Genomic DNA, 24,036 nt, shown 5'->3' with positions numbered 1-24,036 from the left:
CTTAATTACCTCAAGCATAATTATACAGAATAGCAAGAGAATGCAAAGCAAAAGATCTTACTAACCTTGTCAATGACATTTGTACATCCACCAAATGTCTCCCCTCCCCTGGGCCACAGGGGTTAAATCTATCTCCATTCCCGTGCACTTTCCTGTACATATGTAAAGCAAAAAAAATAAAAAAAAATAAAAAAAGCAGCAGCATATCACTAATGCAGCTAATTCTCAGTATCTTGTAGCAATTGACACAAGTACATGAATTAACTCATCATTTTATATCACTTGAGGCAAATGTGCTATTTGGAGTACCTCTTGGTAAGAGTAAGCAATTTAAGATCCATTAGTATTTGGAATATTCTGCTTCATTAAAACCACAGTGATCCCTAAACGTAGATGAGTGGAGAAAAGAAGCTATCAACCTCTTGGTTGTACTAGACAAACTTAAAAACTCTTTATATTACAGTAGTGTAAAAAGGTTTTAAGATAAATACAAGAGAGGCCTTACATTTCCAAAAAGAGGCTTTACCTACCTTGTGTTGAAGTTTCTCATAGCTTTCTTAGGCCTGAAAACTACCACGTGGATTGAGGGGGAAAAAGCAATTCTGATGTACAGATTTTAATCTTTTAATATTATTCCAGGGTAGTTTTGCAGAATACTCCGTGTTCTATTCTGCTACTTTCATACCAAAATTCATTCTCCTTTATAATGACCACAGTGCCTACAATTATGGGAACCATTTTTTTAAATAAAAAGTACCTATCCTATGTTTTAATTCAAAATTCCCAAATGATTCAGGGCCCCCCTGTCCTGGGTTTGACCTGAAGAACTTCAAGATCAAATCACTTTCATTTATGATGCTGTGTTCTTTTATGATATTACAAATAATAAAAAAGCAATGGTTTCAGATTTTAATTAGGCTTATGACATATCTACAGTACACTAAACAAAACACATACTACACTGATTTGTTCAACACTTATGGTAAGAGAATGAGGAAAGAATCCTGAAAACTTCTGGAAAAAAAAGGATGTTCTTTTTCTCCTCAGTTCAGTCACATTCGAGTCTCAAAAAGTTTCTCAACTTTAAATGGTATCTTTGTCTTTTTGTAGGGGTGTTACAGACGTCACAGTGATTTCTGGAAAAACTGAATTCTTTCACTGTGGTGCCTAATTTAGTCTTAAGTCTTTTCCAAAAGTTGAAATACACTTTCAGGGCCAGAGACCTTACAATTCATACAACTCTGGAATGTGTGCAGGTAATGGCTGTCAACTGAATGAGAGATGGGAACTATTTCTCCACTGAAGAATGAATAGTTGGATCCTGGCTAGCACAGAGTACAATCTGCCTCTCACTCTTCATCAACAGGACAGTCCAACTTTTCCTGACGCTGCTGATTTAGGTGAAACCGCTGTCCAGCAGAGTAACTGATCAATGCAACCAGGTACGAGAGTGCGTCTGTGTTGACAACATGGTGCTACTGGAAGGAATTCATTAGGTGACTGTTGCCACACAATGTTCTTCCCTTGGAAGAAAAACTGCTTCCTGCTTTACACAATTTACACGTGGTTTGGTAAGACCTCATGTTCTGTTGAAATAGCAACACAGTGCTGAACTGAACTCAGTTAAACTGAATGATAGGCTTGTAGACAGGCATGCCAAAAATAAAAGCTGTCCTGACTATGCCCATTAAGAGCATAAAACGTATTCCAAGAGTACTGTATGTCCATTGTATGGGTAGATCAGGTTTTGATTAACTCTGAACTATCCAAAAAATAGTCTCTATAACCAAACAAAGGCACAGGACTCTGGTGAATCAGGATTAGTGTTCTGCAGCTGTAGGGAAGATACTTTATAATTAAGCCTGCACCCTCCGGCAGATCTCGGTTGGAGGTACCAGCAGTCTTTGGCAAAAACTGGTTTGAAATCAGCCTAGCTTCCGGCTGAATAGCTCTCCTGGTGAGGAAGAAAAGCCTGTGTGTTTCTATGGCTCCCACACAGCAAAAGCTCACTTAGAGTATCTGAAACTGTGGACCTGATACATTTCTATTTTCTCACTTTTCATTTCTTTGCAAGATATATTATTCTGTAAAAACAAAGAAGCCTATTTACAAGAATGGTTGCAAAATCAACCATTAATTTTCTGCCTAAATGGAGGATGTGATGGACACTCTGATCCTTAAATAGCAGAGCAGAGAAGTCAGGTTAAATCTGAAATTCCTACACTTTTTGCTTTTCTAGCTTACCAATCTGCATATAGGTGCAACGGTTGGGTAGATCCCTGTGTCAGGAACAAGACTTGCCCTGGCTGGATTGCAAGAACAGAGTTGGATAGACTTTTGGCCTAAAGTTTGAGGCAAGCTAAGTAGTATCTTCCCCCTGACTCATAAGTATTCCACACCAACATCTCTGATAAATGTCTAACATTTGAACTCAGAAATAATATCAAGGGTACTTCTCTCATAGCTGAGTCAAGCTATGACAACAGGTCCTGAAAGAGGATATTTTTATAATACTTTATCTTGTCGTCATCCTTTTCTTCAGTGTCTTGTTGTTCAAGGAAGAATGGCAAAGTCCTTTCATGTTGAATGGGCTTAAGGGCAGTTGGTTGTTTATTTCCCTGAAGCTATGCGGCGCCTTGTGTCTCCACATCAGGGTGAGACTGAAGTTTGTGTCAGGCAAGTTCCACAGTAAAGTTATTTTTGAAATCACTTCTAATGTTAGTTTATCCTGGCTGAAACCAGGACACTGATAGAAATGCCCTCTTCTCCCATCTCCACGTTATTACTGGCCAGCAGTAGCTCAAATTAGATTGCACACACAGGTATAAATTTAGTCAGCTGTTGGCGAAAACTGACTCATTACTGCTTCCTTGAAGTGACCCATTTCCACAAGCCTTTGCTTTGGTAAGTCTGACTTAGAGTCACCCACCTGTCAGAGGATGCTCCTTTTGCTATCAGTGTTGCATTCCCACAGGTCTCTGCTCTCCCCACTTGCAAACTGGCTCATAGCTCCAACCCTGAAGTCTGTGCTGCTGTTAGAAATGTGCTGTTGGGAAAAGCTACTGGGCAAGAGGCTACTGAGCCGGGAAAGTAGGCAAGCAGGGCTGGAGCACTGCTGTCTGGGCCACCTGTGTGAGTAACACAAGCAGAAGAGCCACACATCCATGCTGGGTATGTGTGATAATTGTCACAGCACATGGCTTTGGGCTTTCCTTACCTCCCATCACACCACCTTTGGCACCAGCCACGTTGTTATGGCAAATCCCAAATGAAAGTGTTCCTTCTGTGGCATTTTGTCTGTTTCTTGGCCACAAACCTATGCAGTCCATAGGCCTGAAATGAGACTAGTAGAGCAGTAGAGCAGTTTGCAATTCCTAGAGCTGTTGTTTTAGACTCTCCAAACTCAAGTGAACCTTCTTACGTCATTGCTTCACACTCAGTTCAGGTTTAAAAGAGATCTTGGCAACTCTGAGAGCCACGAAACATTTTAAAGTGATTAATAAGACTGCACACTTACAGCAAGGGATGACTCCTGCGGGACTCTGCCTAAATTTCCTGTTAATGTCAGATAACAATTCATCCAAATAAAGTAGATAACAAGTGGATTTTTTCATATGCATTCATAACAAAGTCTAAACAACAGTTATAACAACAAAGTGCTTAATACGTAATATTTTCAGAACAAACCACTCAGATTTTCAGATTATAAAACACTCTCTGAAAGAAAACAAACCTATTCACAGAAGTCCTTTGCCCAGGTCTCCAAATCACACTTTCACCTGTCTAAATACATAGAGCATTAAACTCTATTTTAACTTTCCCATAATCTCTTCAGCTACCTCCATGACACATACTCTTCTTACCTACTCTCATACTGGAGATCCTGGCTCCTGTATGTTTTAGACCCACTGACACATGAGACGTGCTTCTTCAGGCAAACTTCTGGGGCTCTGGGTATCAAGGTATCAAAACCAAATCTCACAGCTCCTCTACTGCTATATCCCCTGCCCTCCGGAAGCTTGCTGCATGCTAGCTTGTGGTCTGTCAGTCCCTGGGTGGTGTCACTGCCACTGCCCAGGCACAGGAGGGAATCCTGTTTTCTCACAGATGGCCTGTGTGTGCTGTGTGCAGCCGAGGAATATGTACCACTAAATGGCAGGCTGTTTGGCTGGAGGCTTGCAGGCTGGTGTAACCTGAACAGGCTGGGTACTGCCACGCATCTGTACACTGTTCCCTAGGATCACAACAGCGGTCCTCAGAAACAGGCCAGCTATTCACTTCTGTGACCAGCTACAGCTGTATTGACATGTTGCCTTTTCTACTTTCATGTTGTCAGCATCTTTAATGAGAAAACCCCACTGTTGCTTTCCATGCTGCCTGTGTAGTTTATAATTTTTTTTCTTTTGCTAATGCATTTCTTTGCTGTAATTTCGGATAAATTTTCTCCTTTGCTTGTCTATGTTTTTTCTAGCACCACAGTGTCAATAAAGTCTCTAGCCACTTGGTAATACTAGTTGCAAAGCTCTCTCTTGTTTTCTTAGAGCAGAAAGCTAGCTGAGCTCACACTGGAAAAGACCATATGCTAAGAAATCCACTGTTGCTTTTGTGCCCCATATAGCATTTCTCTTTCTTCCCTTAGGGAATAGCAGTCACAATTGGCAGTTTCTTGGCCACAAACCTATGCAGTCCGTGGGCCTGAAATGAAACTAATAGAGCAGCTTCCAATTCCTAGAGCTCTTATTTTAGACTCCCTCCAAACTCAAGTGGACCTTCTTATTTCATGCTTCACACTCAGTTCAGATTTGAAAGAAATCTTGGCAAGAGATCTTGGAGTTCCCTTACTTTGTGTTAGGAAGTGGAAGTGTTTACTGTGACAGTAGCAGTGCCTTACCCAAACAGGCCAAGAGACAAAGAATTCTGAGCTAGTCAAACAACTGAGGTTGAAACAGATTTATAAAAATATCTATCTTTATTTGTTTATACATTTCTCATCCTTGTGTTGTTTTCCTCTCTGGTAACCTGATATTCCTTCAAGTCTATCCCTTTGTTGCATTTTGGCTTCACTTCCTGTCAAATTATTTCATTTTATTTTGCTTCACCTGTCAAAATACATGAGCTAATTCTTTTTGTGATGACCTGCCACAGCTTCTTAGTCTCCAGTGACAGGATGCAGCAGCTACGTGCTTGCAAACCCTGTGCCAAGAAAATCACCTGGGCGCCTTTACATACACATAAGCAGAGAAGACAGACCCAGACTGAAATTCCTTGTCCAGCTTAGTTATGCTCTCAGGTACTGCCAAACAAGAAAAGTCTGCTCACAAACATGGCTCTTGCACATCTTTTGGTCTCCGAGTTGCCAGGTATTCAGTGTGTGGAGTCTAACACAATGGACACCACCATTTATCTGAATTTATCCCTCACCAATTCTAAAATGCCCTCGGGGGGAACTTACGTTGGGTTTTCTGGGGGGCAATACAACATTCTGGTATAACGGGTATTCTGATATTTCTTATTCTATGAATTGATTGCACACTATTTGTCTAAAGGCAGCAGCAAAGAACTCTACTAAAATACTGTGGTATTTATTTTTGTCATTTTTACTGCTGTGATACTGGGTGTTATAATTTATCTGACTTCTCACTCAATGTGCAGAGCCACTATAGCTCCATGCTACCTAGCAGCACAGAAAGTCCGTCTCTGGCTAGTCTGATGGTTGTCCAGCAAATCATTACTTGCTCTGGGAGTGGTGAAATGCAAACCCAGGGTATCCTGGGTAAACAGATACCTCTTTCATCTCCTCTGAAAGAAATGGGTGAGTGAGAATTGGTGTTACACAAGACCATGTTGATGCTGTTCAAAGTGATGAGTTTTACCCTTAATGTTATACTGAGGGAACACATGTGGTGACCAGTAATTCATTACCTTCACAAAGCTCATTTTCACTCAGCAGTGGTGAGTTTCAGAAGGGTGATAATAACAGATATCATTGCCTAAGTTCTCTCTCACATGTTGTCTACTGTCCCATGGAAATCAAAAAGTGATTAATTCCTCTAACAGCTTTTGTGGTACTCTGGAAACATTGACATTAAGTGGGAGATACTGCATATTTACCTGTGGGAGCAAAGGTCCACAATGGGTCCATTTAACAATGAAAATTGAAGACAATACATCAAAGAACTGGAAGAGTGTCTGGAAGGAAACAAGACTATTCATAGAAACAAAGCTCTCAGCAGGGATGAAGGACTTCCACAGGACCGGGGATGAACCGGAAGGCTATGTCTACCTGTGAGCTTGCATGCTTGAAGAAACAAAAGAGTTGGAGCTGGAGGCTTCAGAGAGATGCTTGACTGACCTTGGAGGTGCAGGTTGCACAACCTGAATAAGGAAAAAGCTGATGGCTCATCTTACCTGTTAAAATAAGGAAACACTCCTCTTTGGGATATTTCAGCTGAGCTACTTCCAAGCATGAACCTTCTTACCAAGGGCACAAACATACAGATTGCCAGAGATCCAAAAGGGGTGGCAGTTTGCCAGGAGTGCACCATCCTCTATGGCAAAAAGCCCAGCAGAGAAGAGGACTGCAATGGCGGGAGTGTCCTCTGTCTAAGGGGTCAAATTAGCAGCTTGTTCCTCCTCCTAAGTGGTACCAACCATGGAGGCAATATTGCTGTGTTTGGGCACTATTATCGCTCAACCTCTACTACTTCCATGTAAGGAGCGGCAGCTGCTCCAACCCCCTGCCCCTGGTGCATGCCTGAGCAGCACCTCACAGGGTGCACAGTGTCAGTAGGAAATTGAAGTAATGAGGCTCAATTAAGCAGCTCCGAATACAGTCGTGGATGAACTTGTCCCAGCAAGAGTACCTAGATCCAGTGGCTCAGCAGGGTGGTTGCGTGATGTGCAGCTGGTTCAAAGTCATTTGTAGAAGGCTGAATATTCCTTCTCCCTGTGGGACACATTTGCCCTTTTGAGTACCACACACACAGGGTGTAGCCAGGGGAGCCTCAAACCAGAGGATTTTAATGCCACCCCTTCCCTGTTTATACATGCCCGTTTACCAAGAAGTAAGAAAACAGACAAAAGGATAAAAGATCCCCATCTTCATAAAAGTCAAGAAGGCTTTGGCTGACGTAACACTGTTTTGCTTTTGCAATGAAATTTGGGCATCATTTAGCTTTGCTCTCATTAGTGCATACATAGGACAGCACTCACCTTCATTTAGAGGGCCAGCTCAAAATTTTGTGCCTTTTCTTCTTCCCAAGTGAATCTTCACTTCAGAGCTGAAAAGAGAAACCATTTATTCTCATGAATAGTAATTAAGGGGGGGAAAAGTAAAAAAAGAAAAAAAAAGAAAAAGAAAAAATAAAAAGATGATAGTATTGATAAATTTAGTATCATTAAATTTTCTCTTTTTGTTTTTGTTTTTTTCCAGCATGCCTTTTGTCTCCAGCTGCTTTCATATAAATTATGCTCCTAGATGTGATAGAAATGGGAAGTCAGCCTCTGATGTCTGTGAGGTTAGGCCACAAAAACTATACTTACTTCCCTGAGGGAAGCAATGCTGCTTACAGTAGATTTTACACTTTTTGTGACATGAGCCAGTTGACTCTTGTGGTCACATCATATAAAGTTTGCAAACTGTATGTATATAAGCTTGTACTCAGTAATTAGAGGAGCAACACTGTCCATTGCAGAGCACCACTCAGCTGGACAGCTGCAGGGAGACCTGGATGTACAGTGGTGGGGGACTTTTGGTGTGGTTTTGGGCAGGTGGTGGCCCATTTGCAGGGTGGCATTCAAAGGAGGAGATGAGAAGTCTAACTAATTCAAGAGTTCCAGCTGTTCTGCAAAACATTTTTCCTGACTGGCAATAAGACAATATTTATATAATTGCCTAAGCCCAAACCTGTAGCCTTTGAATAATAATAATATTGCCATTCTCTGAGATGCACTTAATTTTCAGAAGTGACCTGATAACAGCAGAAGCAAAACACTCAATTCCACAGTTACATAGAAACAAAAATAATTACAGAATTCATGCAGAAATTAAAATCTATTACAGGCAATTTGTGCTAAGAAACTAAACATCCCCTAAAGGTAGACAACTTCAACCATTTCAGTTGAAATGGTTGTCACTATTTAGGCCTGAAATCTTTTCCTCATATCTGCTCTAATCCCATTCTTTTGCTGTCTTCCATCATGCTGGAGATATTCTAGGTCCTAGACAATGTGGGTATTCAATTCATGTGCTTAAAATGTAACTACAACCATCTTTTTCATTTTCTTTAGCACAAAACAAACTTACACACTGAATTCTAACAAACTCCATGGATGTGCCTCTCATTTTGGGTCTTATGCAGTATCCAGTGGAGATGAATGGGATAATTTCCCATGAATTTAGCAAACACTGATAAAAATAATACAACAACAAAAAAGCACTTGTAAAAAAACCTTACAAAAATTACAGGAATGCAAGAATCTCCTTGATTGAAGATGTTCAACTCCTGAATCACTGAGGAATCTACTCATCAGCTTTCGATCTTCCTGATAACACCACCCAAATTAAAAGGAGCTTCTTATCTCCTTTCTAACCACTTTTTGGTCTGCCTAGAAAATCATAACTGCAACTTATTGTCACGTACGTATGTCCCCTCCAAAACCAGTAACACAGCAAATGACCAGATAAGTCATTTTTACACCCTGTTGAGTCATTTGGAGGTTTACCTTCAGAGACTCCTGGCATTTTTCTTGCTCACTTTTAAGGTCTGTAGAATTTTTGCCACGAGTGCCAGAAGGCAGAGGATGTGGGTCAGCCTATCCCTTTTGGTACTCTGACCAACCCTATTTGTCTATGGTTCATCAGCAAAGTGTTTCTGAAAGGAAAACAGAACATTTGTTCTGATTCTGTAAGTGGAAAAACAAACCCGAGTACCAGTGTGCTGCTCTATACTCTTTCCTTTAGCGAGTAGTTAGAGCACCATGACAGCACTACCAAGTCACGTCAGACTGAAGAGAGTGGCACCAAGCTGTCCATCAGCCAGTGGAGAAGGGTCTGACAGTGAGTTAGAACTCAAGGGAATGGGGTAGAGTACATTTGCCTCAAGTGCTGAGCAATCAGAGAAGGAAGATATCTACTGTAATTTGTGTCTCTGCGTAGTGACCTTCTTGGCTATGTTCACTTCCTACTGAAACTAAAGTGGCCCCAGTTAATAGGCTTCCACCACTCCGAGGGCAGAACTTGCACCATCTCTGTTCCTATTCTGTTCCTATAAACAACTACAGATGATCCTGTCCTCAGCCTCGTGGATGAAGGCCAGTCTGCAGGTACCACTTATGCCATCAACACCATCAAGGAGGGAAAAGTTGTAGAAGGTCTGACCTAGTGCTTAGTATGAGGTTTGCCATCAGTCAGTTACTTGACTTGGTTGCACTCCCAGTCATTTAATGGGAAATGAGGAACAGAAAGAAAGTACTTAGCAATGAATCCTCACTTTGTTTTCTCTCCTCTGCATTCTTCTCCCACCTTCATTTCACAGCTTTGCTGCCAAAGGCTGAGGAGGAAAAAGAAATGTCACAAGTCTAAAAAGCCAATTTTGGTAATGAGTTTTGGTACAAATTTCCTAATTCATGCTTTTCCACATGGCTTGTTTTTGTCACAAACAAAATAACCTAAAAGTATCCTACAGTTTCTCTTCTGACAGGTTGGATATTTAAACGCACAACCATTTATACTTTCAAGAATTCAGATCTGCAGTTTCAAAATGGAATTATGCCAATCACGTAGGCCATCTGGCTAAACTCGTTGCTAGGAAGTCATAAATAAGGATGACATGGGGTCACTTAATGGAAAGGCACTGACATTTCATCCATAGTTTATTACTATCCTCTGGTCCAAACTGAAGTGAGCTTATGGTCTCCGCTTAGTTTCCAGTGGACAAACTGTCTCAATTTCCTTCCCTCATACTGTAAAGAATCCATATGCTGCAGAAAGGATTTTATGGACTCAGTTCCATGGTCCAAACCCTAGCAGCATGATCACTGACTTCAACAGCACATTTCCCACATCTGGAAAGGCACCAGAGAAATTAATTCTGTACAAGTGCAATGGTCAAGGAGGGAGCATGCACAGACTTTTGCCATTTCGCTTACAAAATCATAAGATTCAACACTGTTAAAGAAAAATAATTCTCATCATAAAAGCAAGAGCAGGTCACAGGGCTGTAACACTCTAGGATTCTGCAGCACTACCCTGCTTACGCACGTGTACACACAAAGTCTCTATTTCCAATTGCCTCTTGGCATAAAGAGTAGTTTTGATTTAGAAAAAGGCTCAGAACTGCTATGGGGATCTCATTTATTTCTCCTAGGAAATAGGTTCTTTTCTGCTCTCCTCAGAGGAATGTGTCTTTGCAGGCAGGGTCAGCACCGCCAGGGGAGGGGAGTCTGTGTATGTGTTTGAGGGAGGATATAGACTTGAAAGAAGTTAAAGGCAGATTCAAGGAAGAGATGATCTCTTCTGTGTCCTTAGTGAATAGGACAAGAAATGGGCTTACCTGCAGTTAGAGACACTGAGGAGCAGTAGAGCTGGAGTAGCTCTGAGAAAGACTGCCCAAGAAGGTGTGGAGTCCCTGCTGGTGGAGGTGCTTGAAAGGAGACTGGTCCTGGGGAGATGCAGATATGGTTAAGGACAGAACAAATAATATCTTGATAGTCATTCCAGCCCTGTGACTGACAAAAACATGTTTCTCCCACCAATTTGCTGGTTTCTGAGATCTAGCCTGCTCCACTGAGAGGAGTAACAAAATATCTCAGTTCTTCTCATCTGATCTTAATGAGAGTATGCTAAAAGCGGCAAGGAAAACAGACAGGGAAAATGTAGCCTTAGAACATGAAATGTGGAAAATAAGGATATACTGATGGCATGTGAGCCATCCTTTGGTCTCTCGGTGAAATACTGGGGCTTGGTAGGCTTGCAAACAGAGCCTGCTCCTGGGTGTGCGGGTGTGTGTGTCTGCCTGACACCAGAACAGCTGGCAGCACATCCAGCCTGTGGGTCATCCAGGTAATTCATTGGTCTTGTACCTGTTATGAGCCATTATTCAGCAACATCCAATAATTAAAAACAAATACGCTGTAGGTAACATGGTGAACAGCTGACAGAGTCTAGGAGTAAAGGCACCACATGAAAAAATCAACACAACAGTCTGTCATTAAAATAAGGCAGACTCCACACGAACTGATGGCTGTCGGAGTCACGTTCGTGCGGTTAGAACTTTTCAGTGTCCTTTTAAAAAGGATGAAAATATCCACCAACCCTGAGAACAAACATATCATTTTAAACCAGAATAGGCCTGTAAGACTTTTTAACACTTGTTCGTTGATTATATTAATGCCAGAATATATTAAAGAAGTGCAACATAAATTTGATTTTAATTGTTTTGTACACACGCCAGTGAAAAGGAACTGATTGGATACAGTTCACAGGCAGTATGTTAATACGTTATTTTCATATGATGATAGCTCTGCATAATCTTTCTTTTTCCAAGATTTAGAAGAACCTGTTGTTAACCAAAGCACAGGAGAGAGGAAGAATACGATTTACATAAAATCGGCTACCCTACACATTAATTAGTAATGTGGCTGAGCGGAAGGTGTGTTCACTTAGTAGAAAGTACACTTTATAATTTATACACCAGCTGTTTCAGTGCTTTCTAGTCCATTTTCCTCCCTGCCTGCCTCTAATGAAATCGTGTTACTGGAGAATTGACTGGGGTGAATTGAGATTTTAATCCCATTGACGCTTCTCTATGGAAAGGCACACTGGTGGGAACTTTTAATGGAAGGTCTGTAATCAGAAGACACTTGTATTCAGTCCCCCACTATAATGACTCTCATCAAATGTTAAAGCCCAGGCAGTGTGCAGAAGGCTAGAATTTCAAGGTTTTTGACCAACCCCATTTGAGGCATTCCTCTGGGAGTGTGTGATTACTCAAGTTTAGCAGTTTATTGCCTCATCTTTCAATATCCAGTGGAGCACAAAATTCTCATCTAGGTTGCTCTTTTTACTTAAAGAACAGGCCAAAATAGACTGCAGAGCTACTAGCACTGTCATTGAGGTTAATTCTTGCTTCTCAGTTAACAGAAGATCAATGGAAAAGCTTTAAAATATTAGAACACAAATACTGATTAGTCTCTAAAAATGCTCAGCAGCCTTTGTAAAAATTCTGGTTCACATCACATTTTTCCAATACACACACACGCTCACATTTATTTATTTATTACCAAGCGCTCCTTTAAGGCAAAGAGTAACATTAATTGAGAGGTAGTGCTGTTCTGCAAAGAGGGATGTAAACATGTATTAAAATCCAGCAGAGCGAACAGTTTTCCTATTCCCCAAACTTTGCAGTCAAGAAAAGTACAGTCATTAAAAGAGAGGTGGTCAAAAAGCAAGCTGAATTGGGAGTTAATGGGACTCATTATGTCGGCTGCATGTTAGTAGTGTCTCCTTCTCTACCAGAAAAACAAGCAGAAATAGACACAGAAAAGCAAAACCCACTTAAACAAATGCCTGTTAAAATCCCTGTGAGGAGAATGCATTTGCTCTGAACAGACACAAACACATCAATTAATACAGTGGAAGCCACTTAAACATATACATGTTAAAGAAATAAACTGGAAAAAATGAAGGGGCTTCTGACAAAAGATGTCAAATGCTGTTAAAAGGAATAAATCTATTTAAAAGACAACATATTTTTCAAATGCAGAAAGTTAAAATAGAAGGAATAATAGGAAGAATGCCTCTGAAGAATTAATGTTAAGTTAAAAAAATGTCTTTTCCTTCCTTCTCCTTTTCCGTCCTCCCTAAAAAAGGAATCAAAATGAGGGTTTCTTTAATAAGCATTTCTCTGGCAACTTAATGAATACATTTGAATGACTTTCCTTATTCTCTGTTCCTTTCTTATTGAATTGGTCAGACAAAGGTCTAATTTGGGAGTGTTTTTACTTAAAGGAGCTCTTTCTTTCTGACACTTCTTTCAGGCCAGCATGGGTTCAGGATTTTCCACTCCTTATGCAATTCACTCCCTCTGCTCCCTTTCTTATTTTACTTATTTCAAAAAAATGTTAGGATCCACTTGTTATTAGAGGTTCCTTTTTTATGGCTTCCAATCTGAATAGGTACCTACATTCTCACATTCCCCGCAGGATTCATTGCAGTTATTGTATACGTACTATAATTCATACAGGAAGGATTACAATGTAGCTTTTCATTGGATTATGTTTGTGTGTATTTTTCAAGGCTTATTTAATGTGGATATATGCGTATAGATTTTTCTGTGTGCCTGAGTGACTTTCAGGCGGTCTTCTTTAGACTTTTCCTGCCTGACTTTGGTGGGATTCTTTTAGAGCTCTAAGTGTCCAAATATGAAGGGAACAGCCAAACCTCAGATTTCTTTATAGTTTTCTTAATAGGTCATGAATGCCTTTTGTTATATCAGCACTATTTTTTCCAGGCTCTCTCCTGCTTCCTTTTACCAGCCTTTAACTGTCCACTTCTTGGACAGTTTTCTTACTCTTCAACCTGGCAAGGGAACCTCTGTTCCCAAGCAGCTTTCTGCTGGTGTCTCTCAGAAGTACCGATCCATATATCAATGATCTGCATGCTTCACAGACATCCATAAATGTATTTCCTCAGCACCTACATTAAGCATGTAATATTACATTAGTCTGGCAGAGAGAGAGCTGAAACAGAGACAAGCAACTGAGTCACCCAAGGGCACTAAGAAAATCTGCTCTAGAGCCAGAAATCTCACCCAGACTCCCATTTCTTAAGCCCAGATATTACTGAATAAGTGTCCTGTGGTCCTAATCCACCAAAAAGAGCAAGACACAAATTCAGACTTTCTGAAGTTGTGCCTAACCACATAATACAAACATCTGACTAGGTGTGCCATCTTTTCTAGCTCTCCAGAAGCAAACTGCTGTTTGAGCTGTCAAATATGGCAAATCGGGTGATAGGAATAACAAGATCTTCCATTTCTAACATAAATATTGCTGTTTATAGCAGGGAAGCCCTCTTAAATACATTTGCACAGCACTTAGCACAATGAGCCCTTGTCTTCAGTGATACAACAGTAATAACTGTCAATAACACTGTTTATGGTCATTTTCTCTTTTCAACAAGATGAGGGTGCTTTTCTAATCCACAAAGGCTATAAACCTGAACTACTGCATTATTTCTAAGGGCAAAAGTGAGACCAGAGATCAGGCAGATGAAGCATGTCTTTTGTGATTTATCTGCTCACTGCCATCACCTTCTTTTCTTCAGTGAAACCATAAGAAGGTGATGATCAGTGCTTAACTCAAATGTAAATAAGTATAGCACCTTCTGGAGGCCAAAGCAATAATCCCATTCAATCAGACATAAAAACTGATATGGCTGGGAAGTATAAGCCATTCTACACTTCCTGTGTAAGGTATCTGTAAGGTAATTTAACAGGAAAGGTACAACCTTTGTTCTGTGAAAAATCAGCATAGACTAGAGAAAATCAGCAGACATCAACGGTAGGAAGCAATCCCACATGAGTCCCAGGGGGTACACTAGCCAGCCTAATATGGTGTAGGTCTTTCCCCCTCCCCAGACTACAGCTATATAGTAGTCCATGGCATTCATTAATTTCTTGGCCTTTGTTAATCTCTAATAGTTTAACACACCATATGTTTCTTTCCCCAGGACAGACTGCCTTCCATAACATGGTCCTAAGGAAAAAAAAATCCAAACCTAGTACTGCCATTCATAGAGAAAAGAAAAGTCAGCAGACACAAAAAAAAAAAAAAAATAAAAAAAATGCTGTCACTGAAATTGTGTTGTGTTGAATCATTTAAATGAGATCATGAGCTACTATAATATATTGATTTTTTGCATTTCCTGGGAGCATGGCATTTTAAGGACACAAGGTGCTTTATATTTGCTTTTAGGCATTATTTAACACCAAGTTTTACTCTTCTGTGTAAAGATTCAGTTGTGTGCCAGTAACTTGATGAGTACAATTTTGTCATATCTGCAGGACTATAACACGGTCATACAGCTCAGGAGTCTGTAACACAAGTTCTTTTATGAATTCTTGTGACCTACAACAAACACTTTTGTATGTATCTTCAATAGATTGATCTAGCTTCTCTTAATATTTTACGATCATGCATGTTGAACAGGGAAGCTGCTTATAGTGACAGTATTTTATATCCTTTAATTACATGGTAAATATTCAAAATGCAGTTCCATGGTTTCTTACAGGAAATAGCAATAGCAGTGGTAGTTACGAAAGTGAATGAAGCAAGGAATAGGTTATTCATGCCCTGCACAAAGCAGAAGACAGAACACACAAAGAAACAGTTGTCTTGGAACTTTCAGTTAATAAAGGTGTCCATGCAAGTCAAATACATAGCATAGCAAGTTCCTGCTATTCAGTCTGTATCAGACTCTTTCCCAGGAGTTTCAGTACAGTGGCTTAATTTGCAAAGAGGATAGAAAAACAACACTATGGGATTGATGTAACTCTAGCAAGATGGGCAAAGGAATATGAATTTGCAAAGACCTAATGAACAGCTCTTCTGCAGATAGCGACTAAGTGCGGGAGATACCTGCTGGCTAATCTTTTGGACCCCATGCTCTACAATCATGAAATCAGTTTTATATTCTCTAGATATTTCTGCAGCACTCAGCTGGTAGACTATAGGACAGATAAATTGCAGAAAGGTCTATTTGTCCCGCAAATACTCAGTACTCCAAGATACATTCAATTTCTTGTTGCTTTGGGGAAAAAACCCAACTGAAATAGACTGTTCATTTTGAAAACTTCAGCCAAACTGGAAGCAGAATTCACTGTCTCTAAGGTAAATAAAATCTAAAGTAATAGGAAGTAAAACAAAAAATAATAATGATAAAAAATGCACAGCACCTGTTAGCCCAAAGATAATATATAGCATTTGCTAAAAAAAAAAAAACAAACAAAACAAAACCCAAAGAAAGATTGCATACATTGTGCCAAATCACCCCCCACTGGTTTCTGAGGTACCTGCACTGAACTGAAGTCAGTGTCAGCTGGGGAATCATGCAATTGTGAGACAAATATTTCAGGTTTCAGCCCAAAAGCTACAGCAAGACCCACTTGCAGGATGTCTGTGGCAATGTCCAGTAGAAAATCCGTGCTCCTGCCTCTGTAAATGCTTCCTGTGCCCCTCACATCTGCCCAGCTGCTGCACCTGGGGAGTCTGAGCTGATAGACCGAAGCACCAGCCTTACAGTTTGCATAGGAAGCTGTGATTTGTGCCCAGAGAGTTTCTGCTGAGCTCAGCCCTCTTGTAGCCTCCTCCAGTAGGCAATCAGCTGATGAAGCCAGCTCCTGGGAAGGGGTGCACACCTCTTGCCTAGAAGAGGAAGAAATTCCAGATGCCACAGCACAAATGAGTCCCAGCAAACACCCAGGTGCCACCGAATGTGTGCTACATGCAAGGAAACTAAAGCATGTGCTCAGAAACAGGGCCACAACTGTGGTTCAGGAACCAAGCTACTGTTACATGTTTACACTGAATTGAAAGTGGATCCACAAAGCAGTGCATATGTTTGTCTGATAGTCGTTAAACAGGGATTTGACTGCAGATCTTCTGGGAAAAATCTAGCAGGAAAGAGCTGCGTATCTGGCTCAGTCTTGGCATGCAATAGTGCAGCTCCATTACCATTAGGGAATTGGCATATGTCTGGAATTAGGCATACTGGCAATCAAGCCACTTCTTTACAAATATCTAAAAAAAAAAGTGAGCAAATTGTTTGTTATCAAATTGATTCAGGCATCTGGGACAGCTTGGGTGAATACTATTGATTATTCTCATTCAGGTTTTAAAGAGAATTTACTTTGGCTGACTGCTCTCCTTTCATATTTACTTGCCATGAACACCCAAGTGATCAAGTTTTACTAACACAGATGTGACCTTGACCAAGTCCTTTTACCCATTTGTGCTTTCATTTCCTACTTCTCTCTTACCTGTCTCAGTTGTAAATTCAAATAGATTGCATCTATTAAGACCTATACTTTAATTAAGTATACTGAGCCCTGTCTTGTCTGCGATCACTGCACAACTCTAATACAAATCAGAAAAACAATAAATTGTGCAAGATGCATTTTGAAGCCTCATGTATGGCAAGTGTTAGTGGGAAAGGAATCTGAAATTCAGGGGTGACATCCGAGCCACATGCTCTTGCTTTCTTGTTCATCCAAACATGTAACTCATCTGCCCAATCATGGTGAGGCCACACAGATGAAATTGTGAATATTCAGTGTGGGCTACTTGCATCAAAATGCCTTCCTACTGGAAGCAAAAACTTTTAAAACATTTTAGAACATTTGAAGTATTTTAGAAAAAAAAACAACAGAGAACCAGATTTTGATCTGCTCAGAAAAACTTCAAGAGCAAAAAAAAAGTGATTACTTTTGACTGATATATTACAAATTACATCTTCTGTTGCAACCCAGTGCTTTTTCAAAGCCTAGTAACCTGTTTGAGTTGCCCAGTAAGGAGACAGTATATAAGTAGAAGCAAAAATGATAATAAAAAGCTTTTATTCTGATTTCTCTGGGAGCAGCCATGTATGTGGCCTCTAGCTTCCTCAGACAGAGTTGCTGCTCAAACAGCAAAACTCACACAAACACTCCCTTCCTTCCACTTCTGTCATAGGTCCCTAATGTACTCCACTACATAAACCCAAGCTCTTTCCCCTGGCCATGTGTGGAGCACCCCAGAGCACTCCAGCTCTTCCCAGATTCCCCAGCTTCTTTTACCAGTTAAGAGAGAAGACAGCACACAGGGTAGCTGGTTTATTTATCTACCTGCTTGCTTGCTGGTGCTGAGCAGGCCATTACCAAGCAGAAGGGGTACTGGTCCTGTTCCATGTCTCAGTGTATGAGTACATACGAGTTTTGCCTCCTTTTTTTCTTTGGCTCCATGTTTTTCCAGAAAATTACAGGGGTTAAATGATTTTGAGACCTCTCCCTCATCCAGAGGCTATACAACTGGCTCAGGAACTAGTAGACAGTAACCCACAGAGTACATACCTGTATAATCCTTATTTCCATAGGAGCTTTAGTTCTGGCCTTGCAGAAGATGTTTTGCCAGGGAGACATGCGAAGCACCGGTGCCAAGCACAGCTCTGTTCCTAAAAGTATGGGATGTCAAGCCCAGAGAAAGTTTCATACGGTAAAGCCACCATCAGAAACATCCTTTCTCTACCACAGGGCAATTAAAGGGAAGAGGTGTGTGCAGAGAAAGACAACAGCTTATGCCTTTCATGGAACAACATCAAAAATGTGCTTTTGGGTAGCCCAAAGTGTAAAAGCCCTTCTGAGCTGTAGCTGCTTAGCAGAGAAGTCCCTGAGCACTCAGTCCTTGCAATTTAGCACTTCTGATGGTCAAACGTTTCAGCCTTCTAGATCACTACTCTCAACTGCTAAATTAGGACACAGTCCTAAAGGGTGGCTGATCCTATGTCATTTAAACTGTTTACTAATGAGGGCCAAGTTCTCAGCTACTTTAAATTGGGATAATTTCACTGAACTCACTCAAACTAGGTAAATGTAAACCAGCTGATCATCTGGTTTAACCAATATAACTTCTGATGCATTTACTAAATGATGAAAAGAAGAGAGAAATGTACATTGTTCTTGGGGATATTTGGTTTGTATTTCTGGCTGTTTTTTGGAGGTCTTCTTTTTTTTTTTTTCTTTTTAGGAATGAGAAGTGAGGTGAAAGGAATTGGTTTTGGCCTGCTTAAAAGTGCAGAGCTGAAGCTGGGAAGTAATGCAAAAGAACACTTTAATAAGTAGAGAGTGCCAAATGAAACACTCGCTTTTCTTCTGTAGATGGAGAAAGCTAAATACAATATTCATGTTACCTCAGTTTCTTCCATCACTCCAGACATAACCATTGCCAAGACAAAATAGCCCCCTCTCCTACTGCATAAACTCTTCATGTGCAGTTATTTGTACCAGCCAAACAAAAAGAAATTAATCCCATTTTGAGCACTGAATCTGTGGCCAAAGGTTTCATTATATTGTTAACTTTTGGGGCAAGTATGCAGGAAGAAAACTTTGCCAGGATTTCAGACTGAAATGTACATTCAGAACTTAGCTCGTGACTTCCCAGTGCCATTGGGATTTTTTCCCAATGTTTCACCCGAGGGCATCATATTGTGAATTCAGCAGGCAAGATGTTGCCATGACATATACCTCATCAGATCAAAGACACTGCACAGAGTGCCAGGGATGAATATGATTCTTTGGGCTAATTTTATTATTGTAACTCTACTGACTTCAGGGTTTTACACCAGTGATGAATTTGGCTCATCATACACCAAATGAAGCTTAACATCTTTTGTTCCAAGTCTTCCTTTCTATCCACCTCCTCTGCTACCACCTGCTATTACTCTTTGGATATGTTTACACCACGTATTGCAAACATCCATGAGCAAGCTCTGCCCACGCTCCAATCTGACAGCAGCCATGTGACTGCATTGGCACAAAGTCTGAGCTAATAATCCCTCCTGAGAAGGACTTTTTTCAGTGAATAGCATGAGCAAGATGAGTGTGCATCTACCCATACAGTATCAACATGCCCAAAGAGTGATCTACGCTGGGAATCACTGTACAGGTCTGGAATCTTCTCCTTCCTTCTTTCTTTTCACACAGACTTTTTCCCATACCCTATGAAGAGATCTTGTACTGGCATTCATAATTCCCACAGTCAGCAAAATGCTTCTGAGAGGTACAGAGAATTACTGTTTTCATAACAGTCACTTGTTGGTACAGAGCGCTTCAGTAGTGTTCAGTCCTAGATACTGAGCTTTCCTCTCTACCAGTTTAAACAAGTTTTTCACCCACAGAGCAGACAAAACAATGCCATCATTCAAAACATACCATGTCTCCCCACCTTTGTACCGTTTCACTGCTTTCCTTTGTCTCTGCATCAACATCACTATGGCTTGTTGATGGTGCTATTCCTGCATATGGCTCATCTCCCTTCTTTGCAGTAATACCTATTATATTTCTCAGGTTCTTACTTGGCAGCTTCATCTTTATTTTTCAAAGACCTGACAGAGCATTCTTCTGGGGTCCTGCTGTTCCACTATATCCTTGACCTGCACCAGGATGAAGACAAACCTGTAAATATCACTATGACTGCAATGGTAAATAACCTGTGCCCCCACAGCAGGAAAGGAGCAGGATGGTCCAAGGCCTCATAGCATCTAAATTAGTACCATAGACTTTGCATCTCTTGAAATTTATTTTCCTTGATGTGGGGAGAAGCTGGGATTTTCATACCGTATTTTCAAACAATTTTAAACTACTTAAACTCAGTATTATTTACTTAACTTTTGTTATCAGTTTAATTGAATGACCACACACCAAGATAAGCCAAGTAGTTACCCAACTCCATTGTGGTTTTCTGCACAATCTTCAGTTATGCACTTAGTAACAGACACTTTGGGCTGCTCAGCAGTACTCAGGAACAGAATCAGGGCATCAGTGTGGTTTCAGTACACTCAGTAATAAACTCTGGCTGAGGCTGAGCATTCACATTCCTATTTCTATGCATGTGTGTAATGAGGAAGGAGGGCCATTGCCCAGTATGAAACTCCTGCCTCCACCCCAAATACAAGGTAGAACTAGGAACAGTCTGCAAGCAAGAGGTACTAATTTTAACATCAATTATTTTTGCATTAATGGAAGCCGAAAGAGAAGCCATCGTGGTTTTTCCAGGAGCTTTACTAATAGCTTTGCAAAATTTTAGCCCATGAAGAAAAGATCCTAATTAAACAGAAGCAGCAAAGGAATGTGGCTCAAGAAAGAAGAAACAAGAGCGTGGAAGCACATCAAGAAGACAGAAATAAGACAAATATTTTACCTTCCTCAAAACCAGCATGAAAATACTTTGAGAATTAACATTTTGTGTGTGCATCCTCATGGCCACATTTACTATCCTTGTCAATACTAAAAGTTTTTAAGTTCAGAAAATGCAGTATCTCTTCACCTTTCTTCAAATCTGAGACTGCGAATGAAAGACCTCGTAAAAGTTATGTGGAGTTTGTACTGGCAAAGGATTATAGAGATACCTTTCCGGAGCTTAGCAGTAGCCCATGAATTGTCCATTGATGCAGGGAAAGGGAGCCAGGGAATCCAAATACCACTCTACAATTATTTTTTTCCCCCATGGGCTGCTGTTTCAAGTGAACAGCTCTAGCTCACAGTGATAAAGGAAAATGATTTAAAAGCCACTTGATCTGTGTTGTCTCCATTCAAAAAGAATCTAACCTGATTTATTGTTCCTCAAATGGCTGAAACACTACTTTGCTTAATGTCATTAAAAACCTGATATCGGCACCCAGTCCTAATAAAACTATCGGGAACATGGTAGTAACCTACCCATAGAGGGAAAATGAAGCTGTCATTTTTCAATATAATTAAACCTGGTTTCAAAAATCCAAAGGTCTGTAATATGAATTACACTAATTACTTTTTGTGGTTTAAAAATTGATTTCAATGTTAAATTTAATGGACTTAATGGATGTTGCTTTTCCCATCAGACTGGTGGCCAATGTTTGTCTTGTTTCTTGACCACTTATAGATTTCTGTTGACCCTTTAAACATATTACAATCGGCAGCCTGCTCATTCTTCGTGCATGAGAGTACTTCTATTACTTTCCATGGATAATCCCAGCTTCCATGTAACCTGTCTCCTGAAGTTGTTTTTGGCAGCCAAAAGCATACAGGACATAGTCCAGGAAATAGAGAAATAAGTCATTGGACTAAATTTTCAGAAACGTGCAGGCAATTAATTTTGCCTAGGGAGTATGTGAAATCCAAACAAACGTTAGGAAACAGCAAAACGTGCAAAAAATTCACAGGCCAATAGTGCTGCTGCTTGCTGCACACCAGTCTCTTTCCTGCACTTACTCATAGCTGAGCAGAGTCAAAACATAGGAGCAAGGATGATGAGCCTAGTTCTGATGTATGTCAGAATCTGTTGGAATTACATCCATGGTTTTCCATGGACTTTGGAGACTGGAATCATGTTCCCTCCTGAACTTTCTGCTTATCCAGAAAACATCAAAAGCAGTGCTCAGGTTGAACAAATAAGAAATACTTTACAAGTAATAAACTGTGGGCTTACTGTTGACTTAATGACAGAACCCCCATGGATTTTAAGGAGAGTCAGATGAAATACGCTTCATGTGTGATCTATGGGAAAAAAGATCCTGTATTTGGGCTCACACCCAAAAGACACTGTCCAAGGGTAATGGTTGATAATGCGTTGATTCTCTTTCATGAGTTAAAATTAGTCAATGCCGTGCTCAAGCTAGACAACATGACTTGTTCCGCTGTTAAGAACACAAAGCCCAAGTTCTTCATATCACAGTGTGCGCTTCCATGTAAGTTTATCAAGCACTACTTGGGAGAGGAGGTCTAATCCAAAAGGTCCAGGTGAAAACAGTGAGGAGTGCTGGATGCTTCGTATGCTGGGAAACAAGGCTATTTACAAGTAAGTACATAAATCAAGAATTTAGGAAAGGATTTTTAAAATACCTCATGTTAAAAAGCTTGTTTTCCTAATAATATCACAGTTGCTGAAGGCATCCTAGGCTAAGGTTAAAACAACAGCAGAACATTTGCTTTCCCACCAGATTGTTTTTACATTTGCTGTAGACAGACAAGGGAACACTGATACCAAAAAGGAATTGATAGCTTGAGATACTTGTACCATTTCTTTTCCTGCAGCAGAAACTTTAGATGCTAGATAAGGGGTAGTTGGTAAGAATGGAAGAGAAGCCTACAAATATTTGTTATTTCAGTCTATCAGGAAGCCTACAGCTGCAGTGAAGTCAAGTAGAAGAGTTTGCTATGACCACAGAATTGTCAGTTGTGGCTAAGGACAACAGAATTATTACACATTTATCTATGGCAGGCTTCCTACAGAGGTGATGCCAAGGGGGAATTATCATTCATCAAAATGCTTTTCCTCTTTCTCCCTGTTTGTAGTATGTTTCCAAGCAAAGTTGTGCTGCTGTATTTGTCACTGGCTATTCCTGAAACTGTAACTTGCATGATTTTTAAAAGAATAACATTAGCACAGAGGAATTCTGCCAGCGCCCACATGACTGTTTTTGTCCAGGGACTAAAACATCTGTGCGTAAGTAAAATACATCTATATTATCCATATGTGGATTGAAAGATTTAACAGAGTCAAAACACACAGCTCTGGGAAAATTCCATTAGGTTGAGGGCCAAGTAATCAGCATGTATAAACTAGCATGATTTCATTGACACCAGTGAAGCTCGGCTGATTCACATCAGCTGAGGAGCCTTGTCTCATAGGTGTATTTTTCTTTCTGTATGGAAGTTTGCTCAGCCCAGAATTAAAGAGTATCATAATCCCCAAAGAAAAGGGAGAAGATTTTGGAAAGGTGATTTAATTCTTTCAGTGTAGGAATTTAACCCAAAATAGAACTGGATCCTACTCAATAGGGAAAACTTTTCTAGAGGTTTAGGGAAGTTTAGAAAAACTTAAAAGCCTTTGCACTGAACTGCCAGTACTGGCCTCCTCACCAGTGTCTCATGGGAGGCGACATACCTCTTATGTCTCCGATTTTGACTGAATGGAAAATTCTGGTGGATGTGTGCTGGCATGTGCAGCTCCCATTTAAATGCTGCAGTATAATGACTGCATAAAGCCTTTGTATAGCTAGAAGATACTTGAGTTCATAATGTAACATGTGTCTTTCCAGACTAGAAGTAATGGCATTCCTGGTTATTTTCTATCCTAAGATCAAGCTGCGGATATGACAGGTTAATAAACGTTTCTCTCGCCAGAGGTAACTCTAAGAAAAGTAATTAAGCAATAGAAGAACCTGCAGAAAATGGCTCTGTAGTCACCATTAACGGTCACAGTCCAAAGTTAAACATATTCAGCCATAAAAATTCAAATCTGTTT

The 24,036-nt window shown here is 40.3% G+C and overlaps 2 long non-coding RNA genes across 2 annotated transcripts in view; both read right to left on the bottom strand.

Annotated features, from left to right (window-relative positions):
• Nucleotides 1-3,153: 3,153 nt before the first annotated feature.
• LOC133274156 (uncharacterized) lies at nt 3,154-7,294 on the bottom strand. Its single transcript, XR_009745047.1, has 3 exons — nt 7,213-7,294; nt 6,284-6,375; nt 3,154-6,189 (listed from the first exon to the last, which is right to left on the bottom strand). It is a non-coding gene; the product is annotated as an uncharacterized LOC133274156 (long non-coding RNA).
• Nucleotides 7,295-10,569: 3,275 nt separating this feature from the next.
• The window catches only part of LOC133274742 (uncharacterized), a 236,679-nt gene continuing 223,212 nt past the window's right edge, over nt 10,570-24,036 (bottom strand). The window contains exon 4 of the long non-coding RNA XR_009745226.1: nt 10,570-10,655. This is a non-coding gene — a long non-coding RNA (uncharacterized LOC133274742). The remainder of the gene's footprint in view (nt 10,656-24,036) is intronic.

This window comes from Pezoporus flaviventris, unplaced genomic scaffold (assembly GCF_033815535.1).
Source record: "Pezoporus flaviventris isolate CSIRO_AGI_PZ_B2104156 unplaced genomic scaffold, CSIRO_AGI_Pfla_v1 ptg000036l, whole genome shotgun sequence".
NCBI classification, from domain to species: Eukaryota; Metazoa; Chordata; class Aves; order Psittaciformes; family Psittacidae; genus Pezoporus; species Pezoporus flaviventris.
Note: the sequence above shows the minus strand (reverse complement) of the source record. Positions and strands in the feature narration are given on the sequence as shown.